The sequence below is a fragment of the Rhamphochromis sp. 'chilingali' genome (assembly GCF_963969265.1).
Source record: "Rhamphochromis sp. 'chilingali' genome assembly, chromosome: 14".
Lineage (NCBI taxonomy): Eukaryota > Metazoa > Chordata > Actinopteri > Cichliformes > Cichlidae > Rhamphochromis > Rhamphochromis sp. 'chilingali'.
This window is the reverse complement of record NC_137941.1, coordinates 31,046,142-31,059,393: the sequence shown is the minus strand read 5'-3', so window position 1 is coordinate 31,059,393 and position 13,252 is coordinate 31,046,142. Positions and strand designations below refer to the sequence as shown.

Genomic DNA, 13,252 nt, shown 5'->3' with positions numbered 1-13,252 from the left:
TTATTTAGTTCATTAATTTCTTTCACAATAGTGTGACTAAACTAGTTTCAAAATGATTATGAAGTCTCAAGTAAAGGCACTGTGACTCCCAGTGTTTTCTAGGAAAACATTTCTTAGAGCATCATGCTGTCCTCACAGGCTTTCCTTCCCAGCACACATCCACCCAGCCACCTACATCAAAAAGAAAATGTTATTTATCAGGCCATGTTCTTCTATTGTTTCCCTCTGACAGAGAGGGCGGAGCAGGGGCCACTGCCTGGGCTTCCTCAAACAAATTTGAACAACTGCAAATATCTCATCTAAAACTTGTCTCTTATCAAAGTGATTTAGGTTCTTATGTATGTATTTCTTTGCTGCATCTTCTTTGTGTAGTTCTTAGTAGGTAAAAAGTGGTTGTTAAGTGAGGTCTGAGCGGTGGGTTGGGTTAAATGAGTTTCGTGGTCGGGTTCGTTGTTAACATTATTCAGCAAAGTCGGATGTGTCCCGTTCTTTCAGAAGGATAGATTGGAGCAATGTGTTTTATACTGAGCAGTGTTGGGGACACGCAGAGCAAGCAGTTGCTGTTCAGATTGAGACCTCATGCTCAGTCATGGCCTGGGCAACAGGTTGTGTTTGGACTGCGCACTACTAGCCAGAACTGCTTTGTGCTGCCTGGCACTTAATCCACTTAAAGCCAATTAAAAGTCTATTACTGTGATCGCCTTCCTGAAAATGACAATGCAGCATGTGGTGGAGGGAACCAGAGAGGAGGGAGCTCTGGTCCTCTCTCTGTTTGTTTCTAACAGCTCTGGAGTTAATTCTTTCCTCCCATGTGAGTGTTATCACCATTAGTTGGAGCAGCAGTGATTGATATAATGACTGTTTTGGCTAAAAGAGGCAGAAGGTGCTGAAGGATAAGTTCCTACTTTAACAAAGACAGTTTTACTTTTTTTCAGCAATAAATCTTTTCCTTGCTGTTCAGTCTATAGCACAGCTTAGTAAAGCTAAACATTTGTCTGTCAGCATATCTCATAAGCAGTGAAACATGACAACTTACAACTTTCATGAGCTACAGTATAAGCACATAAAAGATGAAATGAATTAGTAAAAATGAAAATAAAATCAGTGTCATATTTAACATATTTTAAATATTTTTACATTTAACAAAAACACAGCAAAGCTACAAATACAGCATGAAAACTAAACTTTCAACATGGCAGTACATTAATAGACATGTATACAAATGAGTATGAGCATGTCAGGGGCACAAGAGTGTGTAACAGAATACTGAATCCAGTTCATTTAACGCCTGTGGGTGTTATTAATTTATATCCTATTAAAATATATATTTTTATCTGGGGAAACGCTACACGTATGAAGGCTAATTTACATAACTGAGCCCTGCTCTCAAAAAACGACACAGATGTAACACTGTAAGTTTTAAAAACAGGATATTCTGTCAGCAGTGTTGGGGAGTAACGGAATACATGTGCCACCGTTACGTATTTAAAATACAAAATATGAGTAACTGTATTCCGTTACAGTTGCCGTTTAAAAAGGTGGTATTTAGAATACAGTTACTTTGTTGAAATAAATGGATTACACGGCGGTACTGTCAGGACTGTTTGGGTTTTGTTTGACAGCCAAGTTCTGTTGTTCCAGGCGGCAGCGTTACGGTTGCCATGGTGACGCGCACTCTCTGCGACTGCGTGTTTCCTGGGTGAGAGAGAGCGCCTTTTTTTGTTGTTGTGCTAAGCTAACAGGCAGAATGCTACAAGCATAGCCCTAAAGAATGTAGCATCATAGGCAGTGTAGTCCGTGCTGCAGGGAGAATGGACTGCCATACCCGTTATGTGTCTGTGAGCGAGGGAGGGAGAAAAAGGAAAAGTACGAGCTGTCATCGAGCAGAAACGGGAGCTGGAAGCATGTAAATATAATAATAACCACTGCAGCCAAGAAGAGTGCCTGACGAGCCCAGTTGTAAGTAAGCTATTAAGACTCGACTGTACACTGTGTTCGTGTTTTCCACCGAAACAATAAGTTCCGTTGCAGCAGCCTTTCAACGCCTCTCTCTGTCTCTCGCTAGCAAAGTTGACCCAGACAACATAGTAAAGTTATTTTTCAGCTATGATTCCGACACGAAACCCGACGTATTAGTCAGAGGTCCTTTACTACGGTTTGGAGCCGCGGACCTTCAGTAACAGTAATAAATCACACAGCAATAGTACATTCATGTAGTTGTAAAAAGCATGATAATATATTAAGTAATCCAAAGTATTCAGAATACGTTACTCTCATTGAGTAACGTAATACATTTTGGGGCATGTATTCTGTAGTCTGTAGTGGAATACATTTTAAAAGTAACCTTCCCAACACTGTCTGTCAGTACAGAAGTTGACATCATGTGGTTGGTTAAAGCTAATAGACTTACATCAGTTTGTGTTAGCAAACTCAGGACAAAATCGATAACTCAGAGGAAAATAACAACACTAAAGCTAAAAATCAATTTAAGGGAATCACATTTGTCCATCTCGTGGCTGTAACAATGGGTTTTATGTTAAGAAACTGAGGACATACTGTCCACTTCCACTGTCTGTCAGCTTCATGCAATAAAATAATAATCTTTCTCTTCCCAAGCAAATCCAGAGTAGTGATGGGATTTCCGGCTCTTTTTAGAAATCCGGCTCTTTCGGTTCGGCTCACTAAAAAGAGCCGGCTCTTTCGGCTCCGAACCGGCTCTTCAGGTTGTTTTGTTGCTTTAATTAATTTATTATTAACAATAATATAAAATTATGCACAAAAGGAATTACTAACGTAAAAACAAGTGGTTTTATTTATATATGTTTATATATAAATATATGCGGTGGCCCCTAGAGACAAAACACGTACAAACTCCAAAACACATTTCTATCATGAACTGAACTTCCAAAGCAGAGCTACTAGATCACTTAAATTACACAATTGAAAGCATGTGTGTATTGTTTGTGTATTTATACACAGGCACTCATATATATATTCAAATAATTTAAAAAAAAGTTCATTTACCTGTTATTACCACACACCAAATCCGGTCGTTGGTACTTGCTGGCTTGTGTAGCCACAAGATAACAAAGGCTCAACACTGCGCCCAGCATCCTGGAGCACTTCTGTTGTCTTTTGTACGTGTTTTGAGTTTTTATGTGCTTCTGAGTTTTTATATGCTTCTGAGTTTTTACGTGCTTCTGAGTTTGTATGTGTTTTTACGTGTTTTGGAGTTTTTACGTGTTTTGGAGTTTGTACGTGTTTTTACGTGTTTTGGAGTTTGTACATGCTTCAGAGTTCGTACGTGATTTGAAGTTTGTATGTGCTTTGTCTCTAGGGGCCACCGTAAATATACTTTTATTTATTCACTCCACATAAAATGTAATAAATAAATCATATAATACAAAAATCAACTATTCACATTTCAAGTTTTAACTATTTAAATTTTCAGCTTTTTCCTTTCACAAATTTAAAGTGAAAAGAACACAAAACACTGCAAACCACAACACAATTAAATATAAATTATAATATGAAAACTAAAAGAACATGCATATTCTCTGTCATATGGACCTGCATGAATAAACTTTCTCAATCCTTTATCATCTGCAACCGAAAATAGTTGTGGATGATTACTATACCTTTCTAATGTTGTTGTCCCTGCCTCTCTTTCTCTCTCTCTGGCTCTGTTCCTGTGCTACTGAGTGTAACTACCGCCCCTCCCCCCTCTGCCCAGCGTAAAGCACAAGGCTCGCGTGCAGAGTGAAGCGGAAAAAAAGTGCGAGAGAGAGGCTGAGAGAAAGAAAAAAAAAAAACCCACGTGACGGCTCGCGATAAGGAGCCGGCTCGCGTCGTTCACGTCAAAGAGTCGGCTCTAAGAGCCATTTCGTTCGCGAACGACCCATCACTAATCCAGAGAGTTTACAACATAACAGCCCATTACATGCAAATCACACCACAAATATAACTAAGTTTCTTACTGAAGCACGATTGGGAATCCCACAAGGAGATATGCAGGGAAAGTAGATCCATGTGGGGGGGAAAAAGAGGAGGCCCCGAGGAAGAGATGCCACAATTTTTGGAGAACCCCCCCTTACATCATCTCACTGACTGGATTACTTCATATTAAAAGTGAGGAAAAGTGAAGCCCAAATGTAAATGAAGGAGTCTGTAATATTGGAGACTGGAGATTCCCCCCCACCCCCTGCAGACAAGCTGATGGATTCTAGGTTCTTGTATGTAAGGATGTAAGGATTTCTGATTGTTTTCAGTGAGAAACAGTTATGTTTTTGGTGTGATATGCATGTAGTAAACAGTTATGTAGTTAACTTTTTGGTTGTGTTGGGAAAAGAGGGATTATTTAATTCCTTAAAATAGTGCTGATTGTATCCTCAGATCTGCTTAGCTTTGCCAGCTGATTGCATGGCTGGGTTCTTAATTATAAAGTGCTTTACAAACTCGAACATTACGGCTAACAGCTGTATTTTGCCATTTGAGTGCAGCTAGCCAAACAACGAACAGCCACCTACTGCTAAAGACACAGACAGTGAAAATGGACAGTATACCATCAGTTTCTTAACATAAACTCATTGTTGCAGGCAGCGACAGCACAAATGTGATCCCCTTAAACTTTTAGTGTTGTTATTTCCTCTGAGTTATAGATTCTGTCACTAGTTAGCGAATGTTTATGTTAGCTATTAGCCACAACTAGGGATGGGTGTCGTTTAGGTTTTATCCGATACCAGTACCAAACCGGTACTTTTGAAACGGTGCCGGTGCTTAAACGGTGCTCAAACCGGTGCTCGAACCTGTGCTTAAAGAATGGAGAACACAAAATTGGTCCAAAAAACTCTCATGTTCAGCTGTTTTTTTGTAAAAGGATAACAATGTTAGCCTTTTCTGCAGCTATAGGGGATTTATGGCATCGCTCTTGGCTGGAAGCAGTGCTTAAACAATGGAAAAAACAAACTTTGTCCAAAAACCTGTTTAGCTGTTTTCCACTTTTTCTTTGGTCATTTTAGCCTTTTTGGCCAGCGTGAAGGGAGTATCTGCCATCAAACAAGAAGACAGCCGCATGTAACTACGACGGTGTTTGCTAGTTCACCTTACATGCATTAATGTAATAACGTGGTTAGCCTACTCAACGTAAATTACACACAAACAACATTAAGCTACTCAGGCAGAGAAGAGCGGCTGCTGCTGCCATCATCATCCGTATCAGTATCAGCATAATAGCACTTGTTGCAGGTTGCTGAGTTTGCATCTTTTGCTGTGAAGTACAGCCAGACTTTTGACCGCTTCGCTTTGGGCATTTTTAATCTGTAGCTCTGCTCTAAAAGAACGTACATGCCTGGGCCCGCCGACTACGCTCGCAAAGGTAAAATGATTGGCTGGAATCCAAAGTGTATGACATCTCAGGAAAAAAAAAGCACCGAAATAAAGCACCGAAATGTGCGCTGCTTTTCGGTCTGGTTACTACCGTTTATGTCAGAACCGGTGCTACCGGTACCCATCCCTAGCCACAACAATCAATCACAGAATGTCACGTTCCGTACTGACAGAAGATGGTGCTGAACCTGTTTTTAAAACTTTAACTTTGAACACTTGTTTCTTAAACCCAGCTTCACAGATAGTGTTACATCTGTTTCAGTTTGTGAGAGCAGGGCACAGTGGTGTAAATTAGCCTTTATATGTAAAGCATTTCATGTCGCCTTTAATCGATTGCATTTTATTATAATACACAAACTGTCTGTCTGTTTGCTTGTTTGTGTGTCCACAAATTCCTTCTATATGATCAGAATTTGAGGAACCAAAATATTCACACAGTTTCATCTTAGGCCACTGAAGGTTATTTTCCATATCAGATAACACAATGTTATCATGTTGCCTAGCATTGTATCATTTGTGTGCACCTTATGGTCCGAAAAATACGTACTGCACACTGCAGTTTAATGTTGCAAAGCACCTCTTTTTAACTTCAGTGGATATTATACATGGTTATGCTCAGGATATGTCAGCCCATTTCTACTGGAAATGCCTTTTGGTTAAACTTTCAGCAAGGAATTAGCATTTGCACTGTTACATTTTTATAAAGCTTTAATGTACATAAAAACCAGCTTCTTGTTTAAGTGAAAATAAATGGAAGGTTGTCTTTTTGCGCTAGTAATGTTGTGGAGTTGTATTTTGACTCGCATCAATTATATCATCAGTTATATCGTTATCGCAAATTTTCAAATATATATCGTGATAAATATTTTTGGCCATATCGCCCTGCTCTAATTGTAGCACCAAAATTTTAGAATTTACAACAGTGCAGAGTATCACATCAGTGAATCAATGACAAGAAAAGGGATGATACATAGTGAGCTGGAATCTCTAACCATGATTTAAACCACTAGCTGTAATTTCCAGAAACACTTAATACATGTGGAAAAAAAAACCCCAACAACAAAAAAACAGCACTTCTTGTAAGACGCAATAAATGCCTAGTCAGCTAGTGTTCATCTTTGTCAGTCTTGACGAATGCCTTAGCCTCTTTTAAAACTAAAACCAAAAACAAACAGCTACAGAGGGTCTTCCCAAAATTGCTCCTGGGGGTTCAATAAACCCAGCAGCTGGATGCAAACCTTCAGAGGTCTTCATTAAGAGATACAGAAACAGTTCAATGTGCAGTCATACAACACATTCACGTGTGTGTGAGTGTTTGTGAGAAAGCAAGTAGACAGATAAAGACAGAATGTGTGGGTATCATCTCACATATGGTGAACACACATGAAGGCATTCTCTAGCATCACATATAGTACAACACGTTGATTTAATTACACAGGAAGTAGGGCCTGCGACAGTCTTCTTATTTATGATGTGTTGTGGCCATTTACATCTAAGCCATGTGAGAGGGAAAAATCCAGGACAGCAGTTAGTCAGGAATTTCGACCACTTGTGTCGGGAAAATACGCTGTTACAGCAATGACTCATAAAAAATGCTTTGAAAATCAGCACATTTTGGGTTTTTGACACAGTGCGAACGGATTATTTGTTTTTATCTAAAGATCAGTGATGCAATTTTCCTGCTCTGTAGAATCATCAGAATTGATGACCTGAAAGTAATTTCCATCATTTTATTTTTAATTAATGAGACGTTACAGTTTTAAAAGTCACAGACAAATGACACTGTCGCTGGGACATCAGATCGGTCATGCATGAGGACAAAAATGAGAATTTGTTCTCTAATCTGCTTTATGTTAAATGGAGTGTTGCTTGAATAATGAAAAATGAATTGCATGCCTTTCTGTTTGTGTCCAGAACGAATAGAATTGTTTGACAGTCAAACCATTGCCTGTACATCATGGGTTTCATCTTGCTTTAGGTTAAAGGTAATGAAGCTGTTTTGGAACAGTGAGATGTGCTCCCCAGATTCCTGGATGTCTGAGTGCAATTTTATGTCTTTTTAAAAAAACCTTTAGTGAGTGAGTTACCAGCTTTGGTTGTATAGGTTACAGAGTGGGCTCAATGGGAGCTATCTAGTTACCGCTGCCTGTGGCGTGTGCGTGGTGGGGAGAACGGGCAACGGGAGGCAGGCAAAGCGTCTGTTGAGTGGAAAATGGCCTCTAAAGCTCGCCTACTCACCTTTCGCAGTGACAACATTTAGCACCGCGTGCCCACCCCGTTCCCCTTTCTCACCCACTCACCACCCTCTCTCTCTCCTCTCCCCGCCTTTAGCCCTCACCCTTACGCTATTACGGTTTTTAACGCTTTACAAACTGTTTTCGGAGTGATAGATAAATAAATTGATTTTGGGGGAGCCAATGCCCTTCAACAGATGGTCAGACGTGACAGGGAATAGTGGGTGGTGGTGGCAGCGTTGGTGAAGTTCTGCTCAAGCCCCCACTGTGGCCGAATGTGACAAAATGCAAAGTGGAATTCGACGGCCCCCGCAGTCCAGAATTGGCCCACGGAACGAGCATGTGAGAGGAACGATGGCATGTCCTTCGCAGTCCAGGCGCGTTTGGGTGACAGCTGCGATGTTTATAGGCCAACTTCGATGACAGTCGAAGGGGGGAGCAGCTCGGCCCTTTTCAGACAGGAATTAGGTTTGTCATCAGATTCTAAAATCCTTCTGATTTATGATGTTTCCACTCCTGTTTTCTCCTCTACCCTCTTGACCTCCGCTGACAAACACCCAGCGGGAAGATGATGACATTCGGCAAAATTGTTTGTTTATCTATTACTTTCACCACAAAGGATCGTTTTCCCCAGACCATCATGCACCTAGCTACAACATTCACACCAAGTCCTCCTGCTGTGCACTTCTTTACTGGGAAAGTGTGGTACAAATAATAAGCACTGTTTGATTTATTACATTGTAATTACGCATATTTTTGTGCAATTTTGTCTGATTGGTAAAGTTTCCTGCTTTTGCTCAGTCAGTGAAAAGGTTCCACTTACAACTAGATGCACACCTCAAGTTAGAGGTTGTGCATAGGCTGCCATGAGTAGCTGTTGCAACTTCCTCGTGATTATGTGATGAAATCTGCGTATTAAACAACTATATTGTAATCACTTTTGTTGCAGGTTTATGGCACTTAGAACTCTCCCACTGCTAAAAACTATCATCACAAAAACAGCATAGGGTTATACCACTGCTCAAGCAGACAACCTCAGTATCTTTTTTCATCCCTTTAAATAGCAAAGCACTTCATTTACACTCACAGCCTCTGTTAACACAAATGTCTGATCAGCCATTTACATTGCATGTAGACATAGTCAGTATGACCTACTGAAGTTCACAGCGACCATCAGAATGGGGAGGAATGGTGATTTAAATAAATTTGAATGTGGCATGGTTGTTGGTGCCAGACGGTCTGCTGTATTTCAGAAACCCTTGGTCTATTGGGAGTTTTCCACACAACTATTTCCAGGGTTTAAAGGGAATGGGATGAGAGAAGGGAAAGTATCCTGTGAGCAGCAAGCCTCTGGGCGATAATGCCTTTTTGATGTCAGAGGTTAGAGGTGAACAGTCAGACTGCTTTGAGCCAAGAGGAAGGTAACAATAACTCAAATGACCACTCGTAACAACGCTGAACACACAAGTCATGCGACTTTGAAACACATGGGTTATACCGGCAGAGACCACACCGGTTGCCACTCCTGTCATCTAAGAACAGGAAACTGAAGCTACAGTTTCCACAGGCTCACTAAAATAGTTTATTAGAAGTTTGGAGAATTGTTGCTTGCTCTAATGAGTCTTGAATTGTGCTGTATCATGGTGTGAGGGATATTTTCTTGACTTACCGGTACTTTAAGTGCACCGATCATCTGATGGAAACTTGAAGTAGGTTAACTAAGATCAGGTAAAATTGCTTTTTACCAGAGGAGCCTGTCATTGTAACTTGCTATGATTCAAAAAAAGTTCTTGTAATCTCTCTGATCCACTCAGATGTTGAATTAATACTGATATGTAAACATAAGAAAACCTCAGTTGATAAATTGCCTGATTTAGCAATTATAAATTAAGCAGTATCACGACTGACCATAGAATTAAATTTAATAATCTTGTCTGACCAGCAATTAATGAGGAGATTATGTGTGGAGCATCCCTTTTAATAGGAGAGTCATCACAGGGTTGTGTGCCAGGAGGCTTTCAGAAAGGTCACTGAGGGGACTGAGGGGATGCGCTATTTTAGGAAGCACATATTGGGAAACAACTGAAAGTTTTAATTTAAAAATACAAAGTCCAGGCTGGTAGAGGCTATGCAGTTTACCATGCTTTTCATTGTGTTAACTCAACAACATTTGTGAGTAATCCAGAGTTTATATAATTCTAATATTTTCATGTGTTTGTTGTTCGAGGGTATGTTTGTGCTGAACTCACAGATAGTCTCTCGTTTCACTTTAGTGTAAAAGAGAACTGTAGCCTTTTCACATTTGTTTTATTTTGTGGATCGTTAAAGCAAAGCTTATAAAGCCAGATCCACTGCCACCTGAATCACAGACTGTAAATAAAAGATAGATATAGCTACTCGTTAAACAGGTTGTGAAACCTCAAGCTAAGCATTTTACATGCATGCTACAAGCCAGGGGTGCTCAGCTTCAGAATCTGAAGGACAGTATGTTCTCATATGGTAGCAAGTTATCAAACATAAGGTAGGTCTGCTCCTGCATGCTCGAGTTTACTGCTTTTTATTCTAATGAGGAATGATATTCACAAAATGGTATAATTTGACTTTCCTTCAGTTGGTGGCCAGAATACAAAAAAGGCACATTAGCACTGGCAACAAGTGGGAGAGCAGTGACTGTCACTCGGTGCTGGGTTTTTTTTCTGTGACTTTTACAATAAGCAAGCATAGAATTGAATAAAGTGGCTTAGGCACTGTGTGATATTCTTATCTGTTAACACCTACATGGGATTAAAAAAGTCTGCCTCTCCGTGTTAGCCCTGCGTCAGATTGGCAACCTGGCCAGGTTGCACCCTACCTTTCGCCCTATGGCAGTTGGGATAGGCTCCAGCCTCCCACGACCCCGATAAGGACAACCGGAAAAGAATGGATGGATGGATTAAAATATTAATGAAAAATAAGAGTGGTGTTAGTAAAACAGCTGGTTAAACTTGTATCATATTTGATACATGGGTTTTTGAGATCTCTGCATCATTAGTGTGATAGTATGATTTTGTTTCTGAAAAACCTGATGCATAAAATCACACAATCAGGCTGTTTTTGTCCAATAATTGCACAAAAATGCCAAATGTAGTAAAAATTATACAAATCATAACTCATGCAAATTAATACTTTGTTTAATTTGCATGTATGAATTGTTTTATCCTATTGTAAAGTGTCCTTGGGCGCTCATAAATAAAATTTATTATTATTATTATTATTATTATTATTATTATTATTATTAACTTATTTTCTATTCACTTCAATTTTTTGAAAAATTTGGAAATGATTTCATGGTTCAGGCTTTACAGGATTCATTGATCTCTGTTTTGTTTTTTTCAGTGGACAAACATTGCTTGCCTTGCTTGCACTGCGGTAAACTTTTATATACATTCAATGATCTTAACCCATTGCTCAGTGGGCTAAACAGTTTTCTACATGGGTTTTCTTTCCTTCAGTTAGAATAACACTACTGTGAATTTGGAAGATATATTCATCAGGTACACACAAACACTATGACTAATACACTGTGTCTGCTGGCTATCAGCAACCTTTGAGACAAGGGTTATAATGAATGATTAGATGTCTTAATGAGACTGATAGTTGCTAAATATTCCACTGTTTTCACTTTTTAGCTAGATTGTCAAGATTATAGAACATAGGAAATTTAGAACTATTTTCAGAATTGCTGTATTTGAAAAGGAAATCAAGCTGGGTGGCATTTCCTCACATCTTAAAAAAATGACACCCTGCTATGTGACACTTCCCCTCTCCTTATCATTGGAATTTATAAGCTCTCATTCACGCCAGGTGCTTAGACGGGGGAATGCACATATAACCCCCCCAACACGCACACACAAAAACACACACACCTATGTATCTATACACAGCAAATTCAAAAGTGTTAAATGTTTTGGTGTTAATAGTCTTCTTGCAAAAGTAGAGTTAATTTTACTCTAAGTAGAGTCACATTCTTTTAATGTAACTCTGAGGTGTAAAATGATAGTAGTTAAAATCGAGTGTTAAAAATGAGTGTTTCTATTTCAAATCTGGAGGTGTTACAATGGAAACATTAACTCTTGACCTCTTAACTCTGAACTCCCACAGGGGCTATGACACCAATAGAGCAAATTCACAGACTCCGCCCCCAGCACGGCTCCAATCGAAGCTGAAGTGAAGCCGTTTCAGAACATTTTGCTCTACATATTTGAGTTGTTTGCCATGCTTGGTAAGTCATTTTTTCAAAGATTGTTTCAATTATTATTATGAGCTTTTACTTCTGTGGTTCTTTGGAGTTGAGACAAAGCTGTGTGAAAGGCATTAGCCATGTTGCTCGCTGATAGCATAATATTCTGTTTTAGCTAGCTGAAAGGTATTGTTTGCGGGCAAATACCACAGCCTTGAAAAAAAGCTTGCATGTGAATTTTCAGTCAAATCTTTGGTCAAATACACCTAAAACAATGTCTAGAATGTGAAATGTTGGTATAATGGTGCTACTTGAAGCCTGAAACCGATCGCCCATAAAAAAACCCCAAAAAAAACGAGCAAACAGCAGTAGCAGGCGTCCTGACTGGGTTCTACGTTAGCATAGATCCCTCCAGAGTTTTGTGCACACGGTTTAGGTAAAAATGAAAAAGGTTGAGGTTTTACATTTAGTTCAGTATTACCTGTTGCCTGTGTCCTTGTCTTTTGGAAAAATACTTTACACAAGTAATGGCTCAAAGGAGATTCCTTTTTTTTTTTTTACTGTGCTGCAATTGTTTACTGGATTATTTGTGCCATTAATTAGTGTCAACTAATTTTTATTCAATCTCCACAGAGGATATGCTTGTGAAGATGGAGTATGGGGGAGAGCAGAAGTGCGTTGAAGTTCCACAAAGGGATGAATGAAGGACATGCATATTGTATTGAAGAAATAAGTGATGAGAATGCTGTTATTTGCATTTACCAGCTCACCTATGTCAGACCTTTTGATAAACACAATTCTAATGAAAGTGAGAACATGTACACTGTTACATCTTTCAGACAATGTTTTGAAATTGTGGTGCACAGTTCAGAATAAATGTTTTTCAAAAACCATTGCGTCTTTTTAGTAAATGTTTATTTCCAAAAGAAATTTCTAGAAGTTCAGAACAGTAAAATTCCCGCTTTTTAGAATGAATTAGAAGATAACTCTTACGTAGTTAAACTAAAATACTCTTTGAGAGTTAATATATAAACTCTTAACACCATAATAATAATAATAATAATACATTTTATTTAAATAGCGCCTTTCAAAGCACCCAAGGACACTGTACAACAGATAAAAACTGGAAATATACACAATGGTAAAAATAGAAGATAAAAGTTAAAACATACAGAAATTTAAGAATAGGCAATTTTAAACAGATGAGTTTTGAGGGTGGACTTAAAAAGAGAGAATGAACTAATATTTCTGAGGTCCGGGGGTAGGGAATTCCAAAGTCGAGGGGCAGAGCAGCTAAAGGCCCTCCCTCCCATTGTGATCAGACGAGCAGAGGGAACAGAGAGAGAAAGAGAAGATGAAGATCTGAGGCAGCGGGATGGGAGCTTCATCTGTAATAAGTCAGAGAGGTACGGTG

General features: G+C 39.2%; 1 long non-coding RNA gene across 1 annotated transcript; it reads left to right on the top strand.

Annotated features, from left to right (window-relative positions):
- Window positions 1–11,803: 11,803 nt before the first annotated feature.
- LOC308410295 lies at window positions 11,804–12,731 on the top strand. Its single transcript, XR_013974153.1, has 2 exons — window positions 11,804–11,880; window positions 12,474–12,731. It is a non-coding gene; the product is annotated as an uncharacterized lncRNA (long non-coding RNA).
- The last annotated feature ends 521 nt before the right edge of the window (window positions 12,732–13,252 follow it).